Genomic DNA, 27,296 nt, shown 5'->3' on the forward strand with positions numbered 1-27,296 from the left:
TTCTCAAAAATGCCACTTTTCCAATTCTAACCATTTAAATGCCAAAACTAATTATTTAATAATTAAAATTAATTATCAAATAAAATTTCCATTTAATATATTTATTAATTAGACGTAATAAAGTCTTTCAATTAATAAACAAAACCTAGAATCTCTTTTCTTCACAATTTAGCCATTGCTTAGTGAAAATTCATAAACTAGACATAGTCTAATTTTAGAATTATAATTGATTAATTAAAATCAATTATCTGAGTCTTACAAGCAGTATGGTCTCAACTAGTATGTAGACCATGGGCCTATACAACCGAGCTTCCAATAAGTCGAACTAGAATTTACCAAGTAAATTCCCTAACTTATTACTTCCTTGTTGCATCCACTCATAGAGCTTGGAATTGCACTCTCAGTCATATAGAACGCTCTATATGTTCCACGATATAGATACGCTATCAACATTTAACCATCGTTCTAATCTCAATAATCAAAGATCCTCTATAGATGATTTACACTGTGTAGGAATAAAGTTGCAGTTTCACTCCTCAATGTATTTTATCCTTAAAACACTTAGCTTCCTGTAAATGATATTTCATTGAAATATAATCAATAAAATAAGAACTCTTCCATTTACCTCTATTAAGCCAAGCTCGAAGAAAATCATCGTTTCACTTCTATGTCCTGATAGAAGCTATAGATTCCATATCTATGTTTAGCGCTCCCACTCAATCACAGTACCATTTTCCCAAAATGTACGTATCACCCTGACCAGAAAGTAGGCTTAACTAACAAATCAAAGAACATGAATAACACTCCTGAGAATGAACCTAAGCATGTCAGGATTAAGATCTTTTGATCTAAGATCAACTAGTGATATTGACTTAGAAAGATACAACGGTAAGATTGTAATATCTTAACCAAGATCAATATCGATGATTGTAATATCTTAACCAAGATCAATATCGATCCCAGTCTAATGTATACTCCATACATTCAAAACTAGCATACTTTGCCAATGTTCTGGAAAGAACATAACACTTATTCAAAGTGTAAGTACACTTCATCGCTGATTATCACATCAATGTAAATCCGATGCACTAATGAAACAGGGACTTTGTCTTTTGAAGCATATAATCACAATCACATTCCACTGTGTTGACATCACTGTAATTGTAAATGACTCTATGTTCTTGACTTAATAGATTTTGTATATATTAAACCATAAACATGAAAACTACATGTAAACATAAATGACTTCTAATCTTTCATTGATAACAAATCAGATTAGATTGAAATGAGTTTTATTTAGGGCATAAATTCCCAACAGTAAACTGCTGTCTTTATTTGCTTCTCCCCAGAGGGACTCAGGTAAGGAAGAATGCGCGATCATGCTCCTTACCATATTCTTAAGAGTCCTATTTCGTCTCTCAGCAACACCATTCATGCTAGGTGATCTTAACATGGTGTACTATGGGACAATACCACATTACTCTAGGAATTTAGCAAATGGTCATGGACGTTGTTCACTTGAGCCATCATATCTACCGTAGTATACACCACCACTATCAAATTTGACGTTCTTAATTCTTTTGTTGTGTTGATTTTCAACTTTAGCTTTGTAAGCTTTGAACATGTCTACAGACTGAGATTTGTCATGAATGAGATATAGGTACCCATAACATGAGTAATCGTCTATGAATGATATAAAATATTATTGACCATTCCAAGATGTCGTAGGGAATGGCCCACAAATATCTGTGTGAATCAATTCTAAGACTTTTGAAGCTCTATTGGCACCTAATCTCTTAGTTTTGGTCTGTTTTCCCTTGATACAATCTATACAGACATTGAAATTTGTGAAGTCAAGAGACTCTAAAATGTCATCAGACACAAGACGCTCAATTCTACCTCTTGAGATATGACCTAAGCATTTATGCCATAATGAGGCTAAATTTTCTTTATTGAACTTGCATCTAGTACCTCGTGATTCCACGTGCAAGGTTTCATTATAGGATGCAATTGTTTCTAGCAAATAAAAATTGTCATAAGAATTTAAATAACCAGTTCCAAAAACATTTGAATTTAAAGACAAACTAAACTGATTGATTCTAAATGAACAAAAATATCCAAATTTGTCCAACAAAGAAACAGAAACTAAATTCCATCTAAAAGAAGGCACAACAAAAGTGTCTTTCAAATCTAAATAAAAACCAATTCCTAATAACAATCTAAAATGTCCAATTTCTTCCACTTCCACCAATTGTCCATCACCCACAAAGATGTATCTTTCTATTGGATATATTTTACCAGGATCTAGATTTACTAACAAGTATGTTTCATTAACATCCTAATATGAATTCTAAAACAATGAAATAAACACATATAAAGTTTAGTAAACCTTACATTGGGTGCAGCGGAGTATAATGACTCCTTCCGTTCAGATATCTAGCCCTTGATTCCTTTCTGTAGCAGAGCATTATCAATATCTGAATCTGGATCTCTTTCTCTCCTTCCTTTGATGCTGATTCTCCTTCTTGTTGGATGGTTTTCCACAATCTTACACACTATGATTGAGATACCACTTGATGTGTGTGGGTACTCACTCATTCACTCAAGGATTTTGAAATTTAGAGAAGAAAAGAAGAGAGAAGTGGTTCGGCCTAGAGAAAAGAATAGGAAGCTCAGTTTTCATCTGACAAAGTTAAGTTTGAATGAGAGCCATCACTATCTATTTATAGGTAACCACCTAGGTTTAAGTTAGAATTATTTCGCATTAAAATAATGAAAAATTAAATGATAAAACCCATAAAGTGTGGCCGGCCATGGGCTTGGATAATGGGCCTCACTTATGAAATTTTGCTGTTTTATCATCCTGTATCTAATTTTCTCAAAAACGCCAATTTTCCAATTCAACCATTTAAATGCCAATTATAATTATTTAATAACTAAAAATTAATTATTAAATAATATTTTTATTTAATATATTTATTAATTAGACATATAAAGTCTCTTAATTAATAAATAAACCTAGAATCTCTTTTCTTTAAAATTTCGCCCTTGCTTAGTGAAAATTCACAAAGTAGACATAGTCTAACTTTAGAATTATAATTGATTAATCAAAATCAATTAACTGAGTCTTACAAGCAGTATGGTCTCAACTAGTATGGGGACCATGGGTCTATATATTTGAGCTTCCAATAAGCAGATCAAGAATTTATATCTTCAATTCACTGACTTATTAATTCTTCGTTGAATCCACGCATAGAACTTAGAATTGCACTCTCACTATATAGAACGCTCTATATGTTCCACGATATAGACACGTCATTAGTTATCCATTGTTATAATCCTAATTTGATCAATGACCCTCTAATAGATGATCTACATTGAAAAGGCACTAAGTTACCGTTACACCTTCAATGTATTTTATCCTTAAAACATTTAGCTCCGTATAAATGATATTTCAGCTAAGTGAAATGAGATCTCAACCATTTATTTCTGTTTAGCCAAGCTCGAAGGATATCATCGTTTCACTTCTAAATCCCTATAGAAGCTATAGATTCCATATTTATGTTAGCGCTCCCACTCAATTGCACTACCGTGTTCCCAAAATGTTCGTATCACCCTGACCCAAAAGTAGGCTTAACTAACAAATCAAAGAACACGAATACCACTCTTGAGATGGAACCTAATCATATCAGGATTAAGATCATTTGATCTAGAATCAACAGGTGATATTGAATTGAATAGATATTACGGTAAATTCTAATATATCTAATCAAAGTTCAATATCGGTCCCTTCCGATGTATACTCCATACATCCGATGCTGGTAAACTTTGCCAATGTCCTGGAAAGGACATAACACTTATCCAAGGTGTAAGAATACCTATCGCTGATTATACCATGTCAGTCTAAATCCAGTGTTCTGACAAATCAGGGAATAAACTTTCGAGCATATAATTAAGATTATATTCCACTGTGTTGACAACACTGTAATCATTAACAAATTGATATGTACTGGACTTAAATAGAATTCATACATTATATATATATAATCATGAAATAAATCATGTGAACCATGCAACATAAAATGTTATTTCTGATCTTTATTAATAAGTAAATCTGATTATATTGAAATGAGTTTTATTTAGGGCATAAAACTCAACACTTTCACCATCACTTGACTTTCGATAGCTCAGGCAACCCTACATAGAAACACTTATATGGGTAGTAGTACTAGAATCTATCCACCAAGTGTTTTTAGGTATTAATCTCAGAACAGACAAAAGCAAGATTAATACCTTTCTTTGCATGCCATGTGTGATATTTGGCACAATCTTTCTTCATATGTCCAGGTTGGTTACAAAAGAAACAACCCTTAGAATCCTGTTGTTGTTTCTTTTGAACTGGACCCTTAGCAGCTGTTAGAAATATTTTACCAGGATCTAGATTTACTACCATGTATGTTTCATTAACATCCTAATATGAATTCTAAAACAATGAAATAAACACATATAAAGTTTAGGAAACCTTACATTGGGTGCAGCGGAATATAATGACTCCTTCCGTTCAGATCTCTAGCCTTTGATTTCTTTCTATAGCAGAGCATCACCAAGATCTGAACCTGGATCTCTTTCTCCCTTCCTTTGATGCTGATTCTCCTTCTTGTTGATTGGATTCTTCAAAATCTTCCACACTATGATTGAGATACCACTTGATGTGTGTGGGCACTTACTCATTCACTCAAGGTTCGAAAATTTAGAGAAGTAAAAAGAAGAAGAGGGTGGCGGCTATGGTATAGAATAGGAGGCTCAATTTTCATCTGGCAGAGTTAAGTGTGAATGTGAGCCATTACTATCTATTTATAGGTAACCACCTAGGTTTAGGTTAGAATTATTTGGCATTAAAATAATAGAAAAATAAATGATAAAAGCCTACACTAGTGGCCGGCCTGGGCTTTGGATATTGGGCCCCACTTATGCAATTTTGCTATTTTATCATTTCTGCATCTCATTTTCTCCAAAACGTCAATTTTCAAATTCAACCATTTAAATGCCATTTCTAATTATTTAATAACTAAAAAAATAATTATTAAATAATATTGTCATTTAATATATTTATTAATTAGACATATAAAGTCTCTTAATTAACAAATAAAACCTAGAATCTCTTTTCTTCACAATTTTGCCCTTGCTTAGTGAAAAATTATAAAGTAGACGTAGTCTAAATTTAGAATTATAATTGATTAATCAAAATCAATTCACTGAGTCTTACAAGCAGTATGGTCTCAACTAGTATTGGGACAATGGGCCTATATAACCGAGCTTCCAATAAGCTGAACCGAATTTACCAAGTAAATTTCCTAACTTATTAATTCCTTATTGAATCCACTCTTAGAACTTGGAATTGCACTCTCAGTCATATAGAACGCTCTATATGTTCCACGATATAGATACGCTATTAATTATCCATTGTTATAATCCTAATTTGATCAATGACCCTCTAATAGATGATCTACATTGAATAAGGACTAATTTACCGTTACACCTTCAATGTATTTTATCCTTAAAACACTTAGCTCCGTATAAATGATATTTCAGCGAAGTGAAATGAGATCTCAACCATTTATCTCTGTTTAGCCAAGCTCGAAGGATATCATCGTTTCACTTCTAAATTTCTATAGAAGTTATAGATTCCATATTTATGTTAGCGCTCCCACTCATTTATACTATCATGTTCCCAAAATGTACATATCACCCTGACCTAAAAGTAGGCTTAACTAACAAATCAAAGAACATGTATAATACTCTTGAGATCGAACCTAACCATATCAGGATTAAGATCATTTGATCTAGGATCAACAGGTGATATTGAATTGAATAGATATTACGATAAATTTTAACATATCTAATCAAGGTTCAATATCGGTCCCTTTCCATGTATACTCTATACATCCGATACTGGTAAACTTTGCCAATGCCCTGGAAAGGACATACCACTTATCCAAGGTGTAAGAATACTTATCGCTGATTATCATGCCAGTCTAAATCCAGTTAACTGAAAAACCAGGGAATAAATTTTTGAACATATAATCAAGATTATATTCTACTGTGCTGACAACACTATGTTGGAAATTATTTTACCAGGATCTTAGATCTACTCACAAGTATGTTGATTAACACCCTAAATATGAACTTCTAACACGATTATAAATAAACACATATAAAGTATGAGAAATCTTACATTGGGTGCAGCGGAATAATATGTCTCCTTCCACTCAGATCTCTAACCCTTGTATCCTTTCTGTCGCAGAGTATTATCAAGATCTGAGCCCGAATGTCCTTCTTGTTGATTGCTTTCTTCACGATCTTCCACACTATGATTGAGGTACTATTTGCTGTGTGTGGGCACTACTCTATCACTAAGTGGATTCGAAACAATCAAGGAAGAAGAGGGAAAGAGAGTGGCGGCTAGGTTTAGTGTGAAAGTTTTTTTTTCCTGAAGCCATCACTATCTATTTATAGCATGCCACATAGGGTTAGGTTTGAATTATTTGGCATTAAAATAATGAAAATATTAAATGATAAATCCTACATAAGTGGCTGGCCATGGCTTAGTGGATTTGGGCCTCACTTTTGTAATTTTGCTGTTTTATTATTTCTGCATCTCATTTTCTCAAAAATGCCAATTTTCAAATTCAACCATTTAAATGTCAATTTCAAATATTTAATAACTATAAATAATTATTAAATAATATTGTCATTTACCATATTTATTAATTAGATCAAACAAAGTATCTTAATTAACAAATATACCCTAAAACTCTTTCTTTACAGTTTCGCCCTTGCTTAGTGAATAATTCACAAATAGACATAGTCTAATTTGAGAATTATAATTGATTAATCAAAACCAATTAAATGAGTCTTACAAGTAGTATTGTCTCAACTAGTGTGGGGACCATGGGTCTATATATCCGAGCTTCGAATAAGCAGATCAAGAATTTACATCTTAAATTCACTGACTTATTAATTCTTCGTTGTATCCACGCATAGAACTTAGAATTGCACTCTCAGTATATAGAACGCTCTATATGTTCCACCATATAGACACGTAATTAGTTATCCATTGTTATAACCCTAATTTGATCAATGATCCTCTATATAGATGATCTACACTGTAAAGGGATTATATTACCGTAACACCCTACAATGTATTTTATCCTTAAAACACTTAACTCCATATAAATGATATTTCAGCTAAGTGAAATGAGTACTCCACCATTTATTTTTCGTTTGGTCAAGCTCGAAGGAAATCATCCTTTACTTTCTATTTGCCAAATAGAAGCTATAGATTCCATATTTATGTCAGCGCTCCCACTCAATTGCACTACCGTGTTCCCAAAATGTACGTATCACCCTGACCCAAAAGTAGGCTTAACTAACAAATCAAAGAACACGAATAACACTCTTGAGATTTAACCTAATCACATCAGGATTAAGATCATTCGATCTAGGATCAACTAGGTGATATTGAATTGAATAGATATTACGGTAAGTTTAATAAATCTATGTCAAAGTTCAATATCGGTCACTTCCGATGCATGCTCCATGCATCCAACCCAAGCTTTACTTTAATCAATGCTCTGGAAAAAGCATAGCATTTCTCCAAATGCAACTCAATTGCACTACCGTGTTCCCAAAATGTATGTATTACTTTGACAAAAAAATAGGCTTAACTAACAAATGAAAGAACACGAATAACACTCTAGAGATTGAGTCTAACCATATCAGGATTTCGATCATGTGATCTAGGATCAACTTAGTGATATTGAATTGAATAGATATTTACGGTAAGTTTCATAAATCTATTTCAAAGTTCAATATCGGTCCATTCCAATGCATACTCCATGCATCCAACCTGAGCTTTACTTTAACCAATGTTCTGGAAAGAACATAGCATTTCTCCAAATGCAAGTAAACTCTATTGTAGATTGTCATATCAGTAAAACCCAGTGTTCTGATAAATCTAGAAATCTTTAATCACATAGTCATGTTTACTTTCTGTTATAGTGAGATTTCTCTCACCTAGAAACTCGAGACCAGACTCCTATTTAAAGGACACGTGTATTCAGATTTCCAATGAAAGCTGAAATGTCCGTGAGAGACTTCTCGAAGTTTAGACCTCGCCTAGGATAAAACCAGCGAGATACTGCGAGTGCGACCTAAGTCGAACCACGTAACCGTAATTCTCATTATGCAGGGTAGATCCAACTCGCATGTGTCAGAACATGTGCGAGTGTCCCCTCTATATTTCCGCGAAAGCATAGAGACCAACTCTCTATGATGCAATTTGGTCCCAACGACCCAATAGCCCTGACAAACCGATATAAATTCGCATGACCAAGTTCTACCAGCTCAAACATGCGATGTCTACAAGGGGCGATTACCTAAGGGCGCAGACGTTCCAAACGTACTGATGACCCTGCGAGCTCAACAAACAGAACATGAACAGTCAACTCGCAGATGCGGAAGACGCATACGTTGATGAACTTAGTAACTGTCACGCATTTATTAATGTTAACGTTGTTTGGGTTTAATTATTGCAATTCAATATGTAAATAATGGATTAACAATGAATGTGATCCTTGTGTAACCGATTGGACACCTACTTTGTATATAAAGGGGTGATCCACCATGAAAATGGTACCTACGAATCCTTTGCTACAGTGGACTAAGCAGATCACAATCTGACTGAACCACTATAATTCTTTGTCTTATTGATATTTTCCAGCCTTGTTGATTGTTCTTGCATCCTCAGTCGAGTACTCACCATTCTAGGTCGAATACTCGCACTTGTCACTTCCCTGAAAATTCTCTTTTATATTAATTAGATAATACCTTTTTGGTGTTGCGAAATTCACTCGACAACATTTGGCGCCGTCTGTGGGAATTCGACTAAAAGATTTCATTCACTTTAAAGAACACTATTCATCATGGCTGGAAATCAAGCTAACGGAGCTAACAACGGGTCCATCAATATTGGAATGATGAGTGTACCACTGCCTGGAGCTGGAGTGCCACCTGTGGACGTCATCAACGGCGGAGTAGGGAGGAGCAATATCAGACCTCTCAACCTATTCCCAGAAATGACTGGCCCTCATGTCGGGGACACGTCCACACCACCAGCAACCATGCATTTTCCCCCCGTCACTCCGGCGGTAGTATCCGAGGGAATGGTCGAGCTCACCACCGATCAATATGCTGCAATTCAGGATCAACTGCAGGCACTACAAGCCGAGGTAGACGGATAGAGTCGAGCTCGACGCCCTCCTCGAGTTCCCGCCATTCGCAACGATAACCCTCAGGTAACAGTTTCTAGACGTCATACTAACCGTGTACACAGGGAACGAAGAACTGACCCAGAAGCTCTGGACTTGAATCACCCGATGTCAAGAGATCAATCCGCAAGGTTTCCTAACCAGAGCGCACAAATTGACGAAGATCCTGAGCGCCGTAATCCTCGCAGTCGTCCATCTAGAGACATTGACGCAGAGTCAGCCTCTTCGTCATCGCATGGCCGCACTCCGAGCAGGTATACAAGGTCCGGCTCTGTACAAACACAACAGGGAGGACGTTATCAAGTACACCGAGGTGATCTACGTGATCATCTCAACGCAGTTTTCAGGGCACGCTCCCGTGGCCCACATAATACTGAGACGCTCCGTGATCCCCATGCGGGCGATCAGGGTGTCAACGCAGGTAATAACCCGCCTATCGCGCCGATCGCGACTACAGGGATTAATATCCCGGCAAACCTTGCCGCGGTGGTTGCGAGCCCCGCAGTCGCAGCGACTCCAGCCCCTGCGACAGGAGGAATCGACCAAAGCATGATTCTGCAAGCCTTAAAGATGCTCGAACAGCAGCGCAAGCCTATATACAAGCTGTATGGCACCTCGCCTTTTACTGTAGAGGTGCGACAAGCCCAACTTCCGAAAGGGTTTCGTTTATCCGAATCCCTCAAGTATAAAGGTACTTCTAACCCGATAGATTACTTAGAAAAATTCAATACTATAATGGAAGTAGACCAGGTACCGCAACTCGCGAAGTGCCGCATTCTTGCGGCAACACTCGAGGAAAATGCTCATGATTGGTTCACCCAATTACTTGAGGCATCGATATCGACGTGGGAAACCTTCGTCGACTTATTCCTCACGCATTTCCAGGCCACAATGACGTATAGGCCACCCTATACGACTTTGGCCAACATCAAACAAGATCCTGGTGAGTCTTTACAAGACTATTTCAAGCGTTTTAACGCAGAAGTAACAAAGGTCGAGAAGGCCCCCGAGTCTTCGCTTGTTTGTATGTTGATAACAGGTATCTTGCCGAGGACCGACTTCTGGAAGGAACTACAAGCTCGAAGGCCGGAGTCCTTAGTAGAGTTCTTCGCCATGGCCGAACCTCACAAGAGAATCGAGAACTCTCTAGCAGAGTTAGAGAAGGGGAAGGACAAACGTCGGTCACCCATACCTCGGTCACGATCTCGCAGTCCACGAGGGAAGAATTCCAGGGGCCGAAGCCCGAGAAGACGTAGCCCGCGCAGACAGCGAAGCCCAAAACTGGCTAAGTCACCCCCAAAGAAGGAGTCCTCGCCGAAAAGGAAGGGAGGACCTCGCTTCGTCAACTATACTGAACTTGACGTACCTCGAGACCATATCTATGCGATTGAGGAAAGGAACGGAGTCTTCAAGAAGCCGGCCCCCATCCGGGGGAATCGCGACCGGAGAGATCCTAAAAAATTCTGTAAGTACCACAAGGACATTGGTCACACTACTCTAGAATGTTGGGTCTTGCAGGATGAGATAGAGGAGCTGATCCAGAGAGGGAAGTTCGACAAGTATAAAAGGAGCGAGGAAAGTCATCCCCAAGCGGATGGCAAAGGAGAAAACCAGAACACGAGCGGCTCCAGAACACCTCGCAATATCTTAACTATAATCGGAGGACCACACATCACAGGAGACTCTCGCAAATCACAAGAAAGGTATGCCAGAGAAGCCAAAGAGAAGCCGCTTACCAATGTGAACAATCTTGGTGAACGGCCTGAGAAGCTCTTTAAGAAAGAATGCGACGACATCATATTTATGGAGAGCGACGCGAGATGGGTCCATCACCCACACTCTGACGCACTGGTGATAGTCGGCAATATTGGTGGGAACAATGTCCATCGTATACTGGTTGACAATGGGAGTTCAGTGAATTTGCTGAATTTCCAAGCCTTTAAGCAAATGGTGTTGCAAGAGAAGGATTTGCGACCTATGACATCAAGCATCTATGGCTTTTCGGGAGATGTCATAGCAATTAGAGGAATGATCAAGCTCCCAATAACTTTGGGAACTGCCCCAGTAACAGCCAAGTCGATGGCCGACTTCGCAGTAATCGACCAATACTCAGCGTATAACGCCGTAATTGGTCGACCAATCATGAAGGAGATGAAGATCATAACCTCGATCTATCATCTGACGATGAAGTTCCCTACTCCCGCTGGAGTAGGTTCGGTGCGAGGAGTCCAATCCGACTCACGAGAATGTTATAACACAGCTGTTAAGCTCGCAGAAAAAAGGACGGTAAATGTTATCTACCTTTTGGATGCACCACTGCCTCGCCAGGAGATCCTCAGGATCGAGGAGGTGCCGCACGTGGATGAACCAGACTTGGATCCAAGAATCCTCGATCACACCGCCGCAGCCCAAGCCGCAGAAGACACAATCGAGGTACCTATAGATCCTATAGATAATAACAAGGTTTTAAAAATCGGTTCTAAATTAAATATACAGTTGCGAGAACAATTAACGACCTTTCTAAAGCAAAATCTTGATATTTTTGCCTGGAAACATTCAGATATGGTCGGGATATCTCCGCAGGTCATGTGTCATCGCTTGAACATTGACCCCGAAGTGCGAGGTGTCCGACAAAAGTGCCGCAAAATGGACCCCGCGAGGTACCAAGCGCTGAAAGAAGAAGTCGACCGCCTCCTTGCCTGCGGCTTTATACGGGAGTCATTTTACCCGAACTGGTTAGCAAACCCCATACTCGTGCCAAAGCCTAATGGCTCATGGCGCACATGCGTTGACTTTACAGATCTAAACAAAGCCTGTCCCAAAGACAGCTTTCCTCTTCCTAGCATTGACCAGCTTGTCGATGCCACTGCAGGTCACGCGCTTTTGAGCTTCATGGATGCGTACTCGGGATACAATCAAATCCCGATGTATGAACCAGACCAAGAACATACCTCGTTCATTACTGATCGAGGATTATACTGTTACAAAGTAATGCCTTTTGGTTTAATAAATGCAGGTGCGACTTATCAAAGGCTAGTGAATATGATGTTCGCAGATCTCATTGGAAAGACAATGGAGGTATATGTTGACCATATGCTCGTAAAATCGCAACATGCGAAGGATCATATTACCCACTTGCAGGCCATGTTCGACATATTGCGGCGATACAAGATGCGTCTAAATCCGTTGAAATGCGTCTTTGGGGTGGGCTCTGGGAAATTCCTTGGTTTTATGGTAAATAACTGAGGAATAGAAGCCAATCCTGCGAAGATCAGGGCATTGGTAGAGATGCCATCACCGACTAAGCCAAAGGAAGTTCAAAGCCTTACAGGTAAAGTCGCAGCTTTAAACCGCTTTATATCCAGATCTTCTGATAAGTGTAAGGAGTTCTTTCAAACTTTGAAAGGCAACAAAAGGTTCCATTGGAACGAAAAGTGCGAGCAAGCCTTTCAAGCTTTAAAAACGCATTTGGGGCAACCTCCAATCTTATCGAAGCCGTTGTCCGGAGAAGTTTTGTCTATCTATTTGGCCGTCTCCGAATATGCGATTAGTTCAGTACTAATACGCGGGGACCAAGGACGCCAATACCCGGTGTATTACGTCAGTAAGCGATTACTAGACGCCGAGACGCGTTATCCTCAAATGGAGAAATTGGCTTTCGCCTTGATAATATCCTCAAGAAAATTGCGACCCTACTTCCAGGCTCACAGCATTGAAGTTTTGACAAACTTCCCCTTAAGACAAGTTTTAGCAAAACCAGAAGCATCGGGGAGATTGTTAAAGTGGGCGATGGAGTTGAGTCAATTCGACATCAAGTATAAACCGAGAGCTGCGATCAAGGGGCAAGCCTTGGCAGATTTTACACTTGAATTCCCAAGCACCGAGGTGGCAGTTGTAGAGGACAGAAATGACATTGTCATAGCAGGCAAAGAAGTATGGACATTATACGTCGATGGAGCCTCAAATAACGAAGGTTCTGGCAGTGGGATCTTGTTAATCAGTCCCAATAATTTCAAGGTACACGCTGCTTTACGTTTTGAATTTTCTGCATCTAACAATGAAGCCGAGTATGAGGCTTTAATCGCAGGATTGAAACTGGCCCTCGAGATGAAAGTCGAGTATCTACAGGCTTTTAGCGACTCTCAAATCGTGGTATGCCAAGTGAATGGAGAATACCTAGCAAGAGGCGGAAGATTGGTTAAATACTTAGCCATCGTTCGTGAATTAATGCAGAAGTTCAAGAATGTAGTCGTATCTCGAGTATCGCGTGCTCAAAATGCCCACGCAGACGCATTGGCCCGTTTGGCTTCAACTAGAGAAGCCGAATTACTCGATGTGATTCCGGTAGACGTACTGGCTCACCCAACCATAGATCGAGAAGTAATCATGGAGATAGATGATATTCAGGAGATTACCTGGATGACTCCTATCCTCGCATATCTTGAAAAGGGGTTCCTACCCGATGATAAAGTAGAAGCGAGAAGATTGCGACAGCGAGCAGCCCGTTATGTGATATATGACCAAAGGTTGTATCGCAGAAGTTTTAGTCAACCACTTCTCAAATGTATCAGTGGAGAAGACTGCGGTTACATACTTCGTGAAGTACACGAGGGGATTTGTGGCAATCATACCGGAGGTAATTCCCTTGCTTTAAAAATTATACGGCAAGGGTATTACTGGCCAACATTGCGACAAGATGCCCTCGCGTTTGCAAAAAGGTGTGATAGATGTCAGCGAATAGCCACTTACACACACCAGCCTCCGAGTAACCTCCATTCTATCACAAGTCCCTGGCCCTTTGCAATATGGGGAATCGATTTAATCGGCGAGTTACCCAAGGGAAAAGGCGGAGTCAAATATGCTGTAGTCGCAGTTGATTACTTCACAAAGTGGGCTGAAGCCAAAGCACTCGCAACCATCACTGCAACGAAATTACGCGAGTTTGTCTATACCTCCATCATCTGTCGTTTTGGCATTCTGCATAAACTCATTTCAGACAATGGAAAACAGTTTGACTGTAAAGAGATGCGACAGCTATGCGACGATTTGGGGATTAAGAAAGCCTTTTCCGCAGTTGCTAACCTGCAGAGTAATGGACAAACTGAAGCCGTTAATAAAATAATTAAACACACCATAAAGGGAAAATTAGAAGATCGCAAAGGGGCTTGGCCAGACGAGTTATCGCAAGTCCTATGGTCTTATAATACGACCCCTTGATCTACAACTGGCGAAACACCCTTCTCACTTTCTTACGGGTGCGAGGCCATGTTGCCAGTTGAAGTTGGGGCAGGTTCCCTACGCAGGGATATTTTCAACATCTCGCAGAACAACGAGAATCATCTATTCTGCCTTGATCTTTTGGAGGAAAAGCGTAATAAAGCGCACCTAAAAAATGCGGCTTACCAACAGCGAATTGCAAGATACTTTAACTCCAAAGTGAAATTAAAAAGCCCTGCGAGCAGGAGACTTGGTCCTTAGAAGAGTAATGCCAAACACCAAAAACCCGTCGCACGGGGTCTTCGGGGATAATTGGGAAGGACCATACCTCATCGCAGATCAAATTGGTGATGCAACGTATCGATTCGCAACACTCGATGGAACTGCGATTCCACGAGCATGTAATAGCGAGAGCTTGAAATTTTATTATCAATAGTACTCGCATTAGTCGATTATGTTCATTCTTGTACTTATACTTAGATATTTTTCATTCAACAGGGAAAAATCCTAAGTATAGGGGGATATATATACCCGAATGTACTATTGATTGATTATATGAATGAAATTACTTGTTAAGTTTTCAAAAATTTTTTACCAGCTTTGTAAATATTCCTACTTATTACACCAAGCTGTAATTGAAGTCGCAAATATATATATAAAAAACGCGAGTACCCGTGTACTGCGTAAATGTTAAAGGATAGCTATCCCCGCGAGGATATAAATTTGTCCAAAACAAAAAGAAAATTTGTCCAAGTACAAAAGCGCGAGTACCCTTGTACCGCATTTATAAAAAAAAAGAGAGAGAGAAGTAAAATTAAAGAAACAACATAAATTAGAGGATATCTAAGCATCTGGAGTAGTAGGAGTAGTCTCATCTGGAGCAGTCTCATCCGCGACTTTGCTGATGACCTCATTCTCAACTTCTTCAGCTTGTGCGCCCTCGACCTCGTCAAGAAGGTTCCCTCCCCCACCTTGGGTCTGAGTAGGCGACTGTTGGGTTTTATGCCCTAAATAAAACTCATTTCAATATAATCAGATTTACTTATTAATATAGATCAGAAATAACATTTAATGTTGCATGGTTCACATGATTTATTTCATGATTATATGTACATAATGTATAAATTCATCTGAAACCCTTTTCACATACTTGATCCTGTTTATTGTGCCGTCAACACATTGGAAAGTAAACATGACTATGTGAATAAAGTTTCCTAGATTTATCAGACACAGGGTTTTACTGATATGATAATCTACAACAAGAGTTTACTTGTATTTGGAGAAATACTATGTTCTTTCCAGAACATTGGTTAAAGTAAAGCTCAGGTTGGATGCATGGAGTATGCATCGGAAGGGACCGATATTGAACTTTGACTTAGATTTATTAAACTTACCGTAATATCTATTCAAGTCAATATCGCCTAGTTGATCCTAGATCAAATGATCTTAATCCTGATATGATTAGGCTCAATCTTGAAAGGCTATTCGTGTTCTTTGATTTGTTAGTTAAGCCTACTTTTAGGTCAGGGTGATACGTACATTTTGGGAACACGGTAGTGCAATTGAGTGGGAGCGCTATCATAAAAATGGAATCTATAGCTTCTATCTGGCGAATAGTAAGCAAAGGATGATCTCCTTCGAGCTTGACCAAACGAACATAAATGGTGGAGTACTCATTTCACATAAGCTGAAATATCATTTATACGGGGTCAAGTGTTTTAAGGAATAAATACATTGTAGGGTGTAACGGTAATATAATCCCTTTACAGTGTAGATCATTCATATAGAGGATCATTGATCACATTAGGATTATAACAATGGATAACTAATGATGTGTCTATATGGTGGAACATATAGAGCATTCTATATACTGAGAGTGCAATTCTAAGTTCTATGCGTGGATTCAACGAAGAATTAATAAGTCAGTGAATTTTAGTGCTAAATTCTTGATCTACTTATTAGAAGCTCGGTTATATAGACCCATGGTCCCCCCACTAGTTGAGATAATATTGCTTGTAAGACTCATATAATTGGTTTTGATTAATCAATTATAATTCTCAAATTAGACTATGTCTATTTGTGAAATTTTCACTAAGTAAGGGCGAAATTGTAAAGAAAGAGTTTATAGGGGCATATTTGTTAATTAAGATACTTTGTATGGTTCAATTAATAAATATGATAAACGACAATATTATTTAATAATTATTTATAGTTATTAAATAGTTAGAATTGGCATTTAAATGATTGAATTAGGAAATTGGCATTTTTGAGAAAATCAGATACAAAAGGTGTTAAAATTGCAAAATTGCAATGCCCAAGGCCCAATCCATTAAGTGTATGGCCGGCCACCTTTGTAGCTTTTTTAAATTGATTTTTTCATTATTTTAATGCCATATAATTCAAATCTAACCCTAGTGGAATGCTATAAATAGATAGTGGAGGCTTCAGAAAAATTACACTTTTCTTCTGACTTTTTCTATTCAGAAAAATTGAGCCTTCTCTCTCCCTATCTTTAGCTGACCACTGCCTCTTTCTTCTTCTTCAAATTTCGAAATCCTTAGTGTATGAGTAGTGCCCACACACATCAAGTGATACCTCAATCATAGTGAGGAAGATCGTGAAGAAAGATCATCAGCAAAGGAGTTTCAGCATCAAAGATTCAGAGAAAGAGATCCAGGTTCAGATATTGATAATGCTCTGCTACAGAAAGGAATCAAGGGCTACATATCTGAACGGAAGGAGTCATTATATTCCGCTGCACCCAATGTAAGGTTTCCTAAACTTTATATCTGTTTAATTTATCGTTTTAGAAAGTTCATATTTAGGATGTTAATAAACATACTTGTGAGTAGATCTAAGATCCTGGTAAAATAATTTCCAACAACTGGCCTCAGAGCCATGGTAATTGATTTACTTGCAAGAAATTTGGACTTTAAAACGATTGTTTGTATGTTCTTTGGATGGTATCATGTTGTATTGAGTGTTATTTGATGATTGATTGATGTTTGTGAAATTTTCGTGAAAAATAATTGTGATTTCGTTTCTGGAATTATTTTTATTGGATAGTATGGAAAAAACTAAGCAAGTTAGCCTTTTACAGAACTCAATTTGGATTTTATTTGAATTAGTTATGATTTTTTGAAGATTTGACAAAATCGGAAATTTGTCTTGATAGTTTCCTGCGATCGCAGAACTGTCCGTACAGTTTCGAATTTTTTCTATTTTCTTCAATTTTTCATACTTTTTCATGGAATTAACTTCCAATTTTTTGTATGGTTTTGTATATATACTATTACTATTCCTAATTCAATTCTAATTATCATTTTGAATTAATTTAATATTTTTTTTATTTAATTCAAGATATTAGTGTAATTTGAATTTGAATAGAATTAGTATTTATCTTTTTGCTTAAAAATCTATCTTGTTTTTAAATTTGATTATATTTTTTTTAAATTTAAGGTCAGATATTTTAAGATATTTATAATATCTTTTAAGATATTTAAAAATATCTTATCTTTTAAGATATTTATAATATCTTTTAAAGATATTTATAATATCTTTTAAGATATTTTAAAAATATCTTATCTTTTAAGATTTTTTAATTAAATCTTTTTAGATATTTTGACCATATTTAAATTTAAAATAAGATATTTATAATCATGTAATTTTAAATAGATATAAGATATTTTGCTAATTTTTTTTAAATTTTGTTATTTTATTTATTTAAATTACATTTAAAAATTTGAAAAAGATATTCATTTATCTTTTCTAATTTTTATTTAATTTTTATTTATAAAATAACATTTAAAATTTAAAAGTAGTTAGCAAATTTTTGAAATGATATTTAGGTTGGTTGAAACCTAATTTTTCAAAAATTGTAGGTTTAATTTTAAATTTTTTTTAAATTTCGAATTTTTTTTAAATTTTTTAAAATTTTTTTTATTTTTTTATTTTTTTTTATTTATTTAATTAATCATTTTCGAAATTAAATATTTATTTAAAATTAAATAAATCCTACATCCAACTATCCAGCTAACCTTGTTGCAGGAGTATGTGTTTTAGCTTATGTGTAAGTTTTTAAAACCTATTATTACTTGATTGCAAATAGCCATGGTTACTTTTTGCCAGATCTAATGATCTGATGGCTCCCTTGGTCAAGATAATAATTTGTAACAGGTATATTTACAATCTTCTTTCATCTGTGTATGACCTAGCAACATGATAGGACCCATCCAAAGTGTGCCTGTGTGAGCCTATGTGTTTAATTTTATTATAGATGCATATAGGTTAATGTTGCTAAAATAAATTATCATAGTTATTGATAGAATTTATTTAGGCCCATTTAGTTATTGGGCTTATTCAATTAATAACAGTTGTTCTTATTAAGGTTAAATTCCTCTCTTTTGGGCCTTGTGTGAGAGTTGGGAGCCATAGAAGTGGGTACGACATACTGAACCCAGCACCCCCTCACACAAACCACCCCAATTGTGAAGGCCCATTTGCCTGATTTGAATGACTGTACTAGGTTAATTAAACTAGTTTAACCTAATAAAATTGATTAGCAACATAATTAACTTCATTTATTTTGAAATTAATTTAAGAAAAATATAGTTTAAGGAATTTTATATTCTAAGCTAAACTATATGTATTTTCTTCTATTTAATTAAATATAGAATTATAACCATCTAGATTCTTTCTGGAACTTAATTTAAATTTTTCATTAAATATTCCTATTTAAGTTGATATTTAGTTATCTACAACTAACCAACTTAAATCTGAATATCTTTTGAATTTCAAATTTCAAAATTAAGTTGAGGAATTTTAGGCATTGGTTATTAAGATTCTTTAGATATTTTTTTAAGTTAATATCTTTTCGAATATTAACTTAAAATGGAATATTTTCAAATTAAGTGGTTACAACTTAATTTTTGATATTTAATTAAATTTAAATTTGAAAAATATTTAGGTTCTAGATTTTTTCTAATACAACCTAAATTAGATATTTTTTCAAATTTTGTGGAAAAGATACTTAGTCAAATAAGATATTTTCTAGATAGTTATTTCTAGACTACTTATTATTTCTAATATTAAATAGGAAAATATTATAAATTGTGAAATTAATTATTTATATAATTAATTTTGGTACAATTTATTTTAAGTATATTTTTCCTAGTATTAAACTAGAAATTAATAATTAAGCCTTCTCTACACTTAATTATTTATTTCTTGAATTTAATACATTTAATTAATTTGAAAATAAAATATCTAAGTTGATTTAATCATCATACTTAAATATTTCTTTTTCATGACATTTAATTAAAAAGAAAATTATTTTTAGTTGAAATTTAATTTTTCAACTAAATTTAAATAATTTTCAAAATATATTTTTTCTTTATTTTATTAATCAATTTTTCGAAATTGCATTTCTTAAATGCTAGAATTTCGAATTTTATCTTGAAAAATAGATTAAGTTGTAAATTAATTATTTATTTTAATTAATTCTTGGATCAACTTAAATCAATGATTTTTTCATTTATTGATTAATTTAAAATAAATTGAATTAAAGTATATTATTAGAAATTGAATTAATTAGTCAAAGGAAAATCTAGATAGGTGATATTTTTGCTTGAAGTATTTTTCTAGTGTATTTAATTAAATAGAAAATTAATATTTAAGTTGATTTTCATCATCATACTTAAATATTTGACATTTTTCTTATATATTTAATTAAATAGGAAAATCATATTTTTTTTTGTAAATTAATTTTATTAATTAATTTTGGGCCAACATTAAATTAGAATAATTTTCCAGGATTTATTTTTTATTTTAATATGCATTTTTCGAAAATTGTATTCTTATATACTTTAATTTTTCGAAATGCAATATATATTTATAGAAAATTAAATTTGAGTTGTAAATTAATTTAAATTAATTTTGTAACAACTTAAATATTTTTTCTAAATATTTATTGGAAATTATTACTAAGATGGAAATAATTCATGTTATTTTCATATCCATCTAAGTAAAATTTATAAATATTAAATTAAAATTTATATTTAAAATAAATATATATTTTAAATAAATTGGAAATTTTAATTAAATAAATATATATTTAAAATAAATAGAATAAATAAAGAGAATAAAAGAAAATACAACTTTTTTTTAAATAATGAGCTTTATTATTAAGAGACATTCGATCTCCATTGTGGGTTTTACACCGCGTTTGTTTTAGTGAGTAATCCTCCCTAATGGAGGAACGTTCATTAGCAATTTCGCACCGTTTAACCTCGCATGATAAGTAGTTTGTAAGTGTTTTGTATGGTATGGATCACCCTAATGGTGGCGACCATACTTGACTTGCAAATTATGAAACAATGGTGGAAGCTCATAAGATAGAATTGACTTAACTCTCGCCTAAACGGGACAACGCTGAGTTCCAATCTTGATCGAATAAAAGGTTGCTAGAATGTTTAACATTTTAGACGAGCTGACAACTCTATTCAATGAATGGTAGCTTTGACTCTCGCCTAAACGGGACACTGATATCAGTTTGTTGAAAACCTTGGAAATTATTTAGGATTGTAAGTTTTAGTATTTTCACTTGTCATTCCTACTTGCTATATGTTTATAATTTCTGAATTGTGTATGAATTTATATTGAACGATGTTATTTTCTGTTATTAAGTTGTAGTTTAATTTCGAATCTTCATTGTTGGTCTAACTTGGCTTGTTTATCTAATGAGATAAATCCCTAGTGGATTTTCACCATTAGACATTCATAATAGTGTTAGATCTCGAAAGATAAATATTGTATATGCGACATCTAGCTGTTCATCAATTGATGACACCTTAGACTAGTATTTTTACGATATGAAACAAGAAGATTGTATAAATAAGATTACTTTGACTTTCGCTAATCGAAGCATCGTTGGATTCTTATTTATAAACGAAATTATCCTAATTCCTCTTAGCTTATTCATTTTGAATTAGCTTCAAAACATATCATTGGATGAATGGTCTATAAATCATTTCATGTCATTCTATATTTTCTCTTAAGAAATTAAATGACGCTTATGATTATAATCCCGAAATTCTATTCCCAATTGATATAAATCCTCAATCTTAGAAATCTCCTACTTGTATGGGCAAATCTGACTTAGAGTTTGTATTAGTAGTGGTGGTCCAAGAAAGAATTACTCATTATATTTGGTTGAATTTAAGTCTTTGACTTTAATTTTAGAATCCAAACAGAAATTTTCTTATATTTCTAATTCCGTAATACAATACGGATTACACTTTCTCAAGTGTTTAATATCCATCTTCTATTATTGGATTAAAACTGTATGGAATATGAGTTAGGTATTCTGTGACCAGGATCCACTTGCAGTATTCTAAGAACTCTTTGATGTAACTAAACCTATGCCATCAATAGACACTACCACATTTTTTTTAATCTATGGCATTTGTATCTTGTTCATAATGGATTTGACAAGATCAATCTCTGCAAAGAGTTAATATGCCTATATCCACTGAAAGTAGTTCATCTCATTCGCAGATGGATGTACATTCAGGGGTGGATATGAGTTTTTCGTTGTATTCTTAAAACGATAACTCTAGATTATACCTTATGCAATGAAATTTGAAATTTTTGAAAAATTTCATTAATTTCTAGCAATGGTTAAACACCATTAAGGTATGTGGTTAAAGATCTTGCGAACTGATAGGGGTGGAGAAATAGTTAGTAGATATGCAGTTCAAAGATCATTAAATTGATTTTTGAATTATATCCAAACTTACCTCCCCAGAAATTTCGAGTTGCATATTGATGATTAGTTACTAGTCGTTGCCTAATTCCTTCTATGGTAATACAATTTCAGAATGATGTAATGGTTGTATACTTAACGTAAATCATTACCAGATTCATGGATGACCTAATAAAAATCTTAAGAAAAGCTAGAACTGTTAACCATGGTTTGTTAGCTATTCTAAATGATTAGGGGTGGGCCATCCCATTGTCAATAGATAAGAAAATGTTTGTTCAAACAATACTACTTTTCTAAGAAAATGACTAAGTCTGAAAACAAGTAGCAAATAAAGGAGATATTTAATTCTTGATTCCAAAAGTGTTCTATCATCTTATATAATATATGATGATCCCACTGCCTCTGTTGTCTTGTCACAACCAAAGAGGTTAATACCATTTAGTTTGCTTCGACATAATTCACGGTACCTTGTCGTAGTGGGAGAGTTTCTAGGAATTCACCTTCTTATGACTTGGGAGATACTAGTGATTAAAATCCATTGTGAGTTTAAACAAGTGATGGATTGTCAAGATAAGAAACTAAGAAGAAAGCCAATAGAACTATGGTTTAATCCATTCACATGGAGTAACCTAAAGTTTTCTATTACAAGGACATAAAAGGAAATTTTCGTTTATAAGTCCATTCAATGGACTTAACAAAACTTCCTGTTCCTAGTATTATAGGTTTGAGTTTATCTAAACCTATGGCTTGTGGTATTCCTGGTAATTACTTACTCTAATGCAAGCAACTTACTTTAGTAAGATGCTGCAGAAGTTTCTTTCTAATGGCAATCTAGAGAAGCTTCACAACTTCTTAGGTATAGATTTTATTTATCTAAGGAAAAGTCTTAACTATTCCAGAAAAGATAAAGCCATGAAAGAATTTCTTACATCAACAGTGAGAGGTCTTAGATATGCTTTTGTATGCCTTAGACCAGACACCTGCTGTTGAGTGCGAGTAATGAGTAGGTATCAGATTAATCCAGGAGAAGAACATTGGAAGACAATCAAGTAAATTCTAAGATTAAGAAGTGGAACTATATGTTAGTCTATAAGGGTGTGTTTAAAACTCTTAGACTACACCATATCAGATTACAAAAAAATTTGCCTTTGTGCTAGTAAATTTTTCTGATAAGATGGTGGTTACTCTGGGGGTGGAATAGTGATTTTGGAGAAGTGTAAAAACCTATCTGAAGTCTCTAGGTCTACCAGAGAGAGACTGAATGTTAAAGCTGCATGAAAGGTACTTATTCAGTCTAAGGAAAGTTCTATACATTTTGGCATCATTCCAAACTGCCTTAAACTACTAGTGTTAATTTCCTGATTAACCAAAAGTAGTTGCCAAAGGTATAGAATCCAGTATCCCAAGAGAGTAGACATATAGAGAGGAATTTCACATTATCAATGATTTTGTGATTAAAGGAAGAGTAATGATGGAGAAAAGGTTGTGGTTAATTCAACCTTTCAGATCCTATTACGAGGAGTTTACTACTACTACACTTGATTTGTATATCAAGGTGTTGAGATTATTTGAAACGCACTTTTTGTTTTATATTAGTGCAAGTGGGAGTTTGTTGGGTTTTATGCCCTAAATAAAACTCATTTCAATATAATCAGATTTACTTATTAATATAGATCAGAAATAACATTTAATGTTGCATGGTTCACATGATTTATTTCATGATTATATGTACATAATGTATAAATTCATCTGAAACCCTTTTCACATACTTGATCCTGTTTATTGTGCCGTCAACACATTGGAAAGTAAACATGACTATGTGAATAAAGTTTCCAAGATTTATCAGACACAGGGTTTTACTGATATGATAATCTACAACAAGAGTTTACTTGTATTTGGAGAAATACTATGTTCTTTCCAGAACATTGGTTAAAGTAAAGCTCAGGTTGGATGCATGGAGTATGCATCGGAAGGGACCGATATTGAACTTTGACTTAGATTTATTAAACTTACCGTAATATCTATTCAAGTCAATATCGCCTAGTTGATCCTAGATCAAATGATCTTAATCCTGATATGATTAGGCTCAATCTTGAAAGGCTATTCGTGTTCTTTGATTTGTTAGTTAAGCCTACTTTTAGGTCAGGGTGATACGTACATTTTGGGAACACGGTAGTGCAATTGAGTGGGAGCGCTATCATAAACATGGAATCTATAGCTTCTATCTGGCGAATAGTAAGCAAAGGATGATCTCCTTCGAGCTTGACCAAACGAACATAAATGGTGGAGTACTCATTTCACATAAGCTGAAATATCATTTATACGGGGTCAAGTGTTTTAAGGAATAAATACATTGTAGGGTGTAACGGTAATATAATCCCTTTACAGTGTAGATCATTCATATAGAGGATCATTGATCACATTAGGATTATAACAATGGATAACTAATGATGTGTCTATATGGTGGAACATATAGAGCATTCTATATACTGAGAGTGCAATTCTAAGTTCTATGCGTGGATTTAACGAAGAATTAATAAGTCAGTGAATTTTAGTGCTAAATTCTTGATCTACTTATTGGAAGCTCGGTTATATAGACCCATGGTCCCCCCACTAGTTGAGATAATATTGCTTGTAAGACTCATATAATTGGTTTTGATTAATCAATTATAATTCTCAAATTAGACTATGTCTATTTGTGAAATTTTCACTAAGTAAGGGCGAAATTGTAAAGAAAGAGTTTATAGGGGCATATTTGTTAATTAAGATACTTTGTATGGTTCAATTAATAAATATGATAAATGAAAATATTATTTAATAATTATTTATAGTTATTAAATAGTTAGAATTGGCATTTAAATGATTGAATTAGGAAATTGGCATTTTTGAGAAAATCAGATACAAAAGGTGTTAAAATTGCAAAATTGCAAAGCCCAAGGCCCAATCCATTAAGTGTATGGCCGGCCACCTTTGTAGCTTTTTTAAATTGATTTTTTCATTATTTTAATGCCATATAATTCAAATCTAACCCTAGTGGAATGCTATAAATAGATAGTGGAGGCTTCAGAAAAATTACACTTTTCTTCTGACTTTTTCTATTCAGAAAAACTGAGCCTTCTCTCTCCCTATCTTTAGCTGACCACTCCCTCTTTCTTCTTCTTCAAATTTCGAAATCCTTAGTGTATGAGTAGTGCCCACACACATCAAGTGATACCTCAATCATAGTGAGGAAGATCGTGAAGAAAGATCATCAGCAAAGGAGTTTCAGCATCAAAGATTCAGAGAAAGAGATCCAGGTTCAGATATTGATAATGCTCGCTACGTAAAGGAATCAAGGGCTAGATATCTGAACGGAAGGAGTCATTATATTCCGCTGCACCCAATGTAAGGTTTCCTAAACTTTATATGTGTTTAATTTATCGTTTTAGAAAGTTCATATTTAGGATGTTAATAAACATACTTGTGAGTAGATCTAAGATCCTGGTAAAATAATTTCCAACAGCGACATGGCGCGAAAAGCCTCAACCATCTCAGCGGCTTCTGTTCCGAGAAGAGAAAAGTCGAAGTCTGGGACTTTGCAAAGAGTGGTATAGATATAATCAGACACTGCCTGATCATACTGCTTCTTCCCATTCTCTTTCTCAGTCTCCAAATCGCGGGCCATCTCCACAATCGTCACCTGCGATTTCTTGACTTCCAGCTCCGCCTGTTCCTTCGCCTTGCCGAGTTCTTCGAGCTCCTTCTCCTTGGCCTTGCTGAGTTCCTCGAGCTCTTTCTCCATCCTCGCCACTTCTTGCTTCAGCTTTTTTATGTTCTCCTGAAAATGAGCGTTCTGCCTCTTCAGCGAGTCGGCTTCCTTCGAAGGAGTAGCCGCAGCTTTTATGAACAAAGCCATCGACTGCGCGGCCAGTTCAGCAGATCGCGTAACAAGATCCTCATAAGGAATCTCAGCCAGGAACTTCTCCTGCATGGCTAGGAAGTCGCGAGCTCGAACAGGTGGATCAATAACGACTTTCTTCCCCTTGTCCTGTGTGGTCTTGGCCAGCTTCTTGGAAGAGTCTGCGACAAGTGAAGCCATCACATCGCTCTTCCTCTTTTGGGCGACAACCGGCGAAGTCGTCGTTGTTCCACCCTTCGGCTTGATCTTCAGGACGGGGGCAGACTTCAGAAAAGTCATATCTGCGAACATAAATGAAAGATAAGTATAAGTCAAACCCTACTTGACAGTTTACAACAAGAGATGAATTACCTGAAATTTGTCGAGGAGTTTGCTTAGAAAGACGCGTGTCTATTCGCTCTTGCTGCTTCTCAGATGGTTCTTTATATACTGGCTCCCTTTGAAGACTTGCGTTCTCAGGAATCAGCTGATGTTCCCGCAACTTCGCAGTTGTACACAGTAATCGCCAGTCGCGATCTTGTACTGGAAGGCTCCTGAGGACTTCAGCTGTCTCCTTGCTAGTCGCGTCAAGGGTCGGTCAAGCTGGTCTATCTGCGATAACAACAAAGAGCGAGTGAGCAAAAGATTTCAAAAGTAATGCAAAAAATGTCTAAGTCAAGAAATACGCGACATACTAGGTGTGCGATTAAAGTCAGTCCTAATCCTAGGAACCTTAAAGACTTAAAACCACTTCGATTTCCAATCACCCATGTTCGACACCATTCCCTCAACTCCGTTGATTTCACAAGTCGCCCATTTGCTAAAGCAGTAGAAGCCATTATGAAGACCTACGCTTTTTATGTCATAGAAATAGCTGACATAGAAGGCTAGGGTAGTGCGGTAACTGTTTGGAGTTAGTTGAAAGGGCAACACATCATATCGCGTGAGAATAGCTGCGATGAAGGGGTGAAAGGGGACCGATACCCCACACCGAAGAATGGGTATTGAAACTACCACATCCTGTGTGGGAATAATCGCAGGGTTAGTAAATGGAAGATGCGCTCTCTGAGACGGCTTAGGACGTTGAAACGCGAGTCGCAGCAAATTCAAC

The sequence above is a fragment of the Cannabis sativa genome, chromosome 6, assembly GCF_029168945.1.
Source record: "Cannabis sativa cultivar Pink pepper isolate KNU-18-1 chromosome 6, ASM2916894v1, whole genome shotgun sequence".
Taxonomy (NCBI): domain Eukaryota; kingdom Viridiplantae; phylum Streptophyta; class Magnoliopsida; order Rosales; family Cannabaceae; genus Cannabis; species Cannabis sativa.